Genomic DNA, 1,904 nt, shown 5'->3' on the forward strand with positions numbered 1-1,904 from the left:
GACCTGGGGTTCGATCCCTGGGTTGGGAAGATCCCCTGGAGAAGGGAAAGGCTAACCACTCCAGTATTCTGGCCTAGAGAATTCCATGGACTGTATAGTCCATGAGGGTCACAAAGAGTCAGACAAAACTGAGCGACTTTCACTTTCACTTTCCACTTTCTTTCAGGGTTTCCCTGGGAGCTCAGCGGTAAAGAATCTGCCTACAATTCAGGAGACTGGGGTTCAATCCCTGGGTCGAGAGGATCCCCTGTAGAAGGACATGGCAACCCACCTTAGTATTCTTGCTTGGAGAATCCCATGGACAGAGGATCCTGGCGGGCTGCAGTCCATGGGGGTTTGCAAAGAGTTGCAATTAAGCAGCAGCAGCCGTCCCTTTCTCTCATCGTTTCACTGGATAGTCCAAAATGAGCACGATCCCTCAGGACAAAGCGGGAACGAGGATTCGGGGAGGTTGAGGCATGAGTCATGAGCACACATGCACAGCAGGTAACTGCAAATCCTGGATTGGAACCCAGGTTTGTCCTTCCTTCCTTCCAGCCCCACTTCCGTTCTGAGAGCTGCTCTGAGGATCTTTCTTTTTTTCTTCCAAGTGGCAGGAGTTCTTTGGGGGTGAGGGGACTAAAAGATCATTATCTACCTGGTCTTTATATTTAAACCGTCCCTTCTTTCATTCTCTTATTCTCCACACGTGCACTGCACACCCATTGCATGTTGATAGCTGTGCTGGGGTAGGGGTTGAAATGGACCAAGCGGAAGGACTTTGCTCTGCGATGCTCATACACTTGTGCACAAGTCCAAGGTGCACAGGATGGATGCTGACAATCGCCCCCGGCAGGTGTAGATCAAGTCCTTCGGACACTCAGTTGAGAAGAGGTCTGTGCTCAGAGGGGGCAATCAGGGAGGGCTTCATGAAGGATGTGGCCTGTGAGCAAAGTGTTGAAGAGTGGTTAAGTCATTCATAGCTGGAAGGGACAGAAATGGACCCTAGATCTGAGCATGCATTAGCTTTGTAGTCATAAGACTGGGATGACGGGGCATTCTGTGCACTATCTCACCTTTCTGACCCTCATTAGCCTCACCTGTGAAATGGAAGCTAAAGTCCCTACAACTACCAGGGTGGTCTAGACACCTTTCTCTGTCTCTGGAACACATGTGTCACCCTTTCCTACTCTCACCCAAGTCCCACGTTGCAGAAAGAATGTCCCTTTCCCAACCCCCAAAGTCCTAGAAGTGAGACCATGTATGTGGGGACCATGAACAACTGGGAGGAGGAAAGCAAGAGTCAGAGAGGCAAGCTGGGGCCCTTTCACCCAGAGCGCTGACCACATAGTCACATCACAATGGAACTAACTCCAACTCGATTCCAGGAAACTGGATCTTCCTTCGGCAGCGTGCCAGTGAAAGGAAGGACGCATTCTGGGCAGACCAGAGCCGGATGCTGCCTCAGGTTTGTATTGCAGCTGAATGAGACGCAATCGCTGATGGATATGCAGGATCCAGGCTTGCTGGCTGGTCTGGCTCAGCCCACACCTGCCTCGCCCTCCAGCCTTGCCAAGTGGACCAGCCTTCTTCCAAGTTTTCTCAGGGCTGTGTGAGCCCAGGGCAGAACAAAGAACGGAGACCTATGACCACATGAAACTCCTCTGGCTCAATCCACACCATCATTTTCTTTCCAAATACCACCTACCCTTCGTCCTAGGGCAATTGTAAGGAATCCCACCCCAGCCCACCCACTCTGAACCTTTAAGCAGCTCCCACACACAGACTCAGAAATAATACTTATCTCACTATATTTTGTCTTTAGAGTCTATGAAGCCTAGGACCTGGGCAGGGGTCAGCAAACTGTGATCTGTGGGCCCCCAGCCCACGACTTGTTTCCACAAATAATGTTTTATCGAAACATG

This window comes from Bison bison, unplaced genomic scaffold (genome assembly GCF_000754665.1).
Source record: "Bison bison bison isolate TAMUID 2011002044 unplaced genomic scaffold, Bison_UMD1.0 scf7180017864302, whole genome shotgun sequence".
Classification (NCBI taxonomy): domain Eukaryota; kingdom Metazoa; phylum Chordata; class Mammalia; order Artiodactyla; family Bovidae; genus Bison; species Bison bison.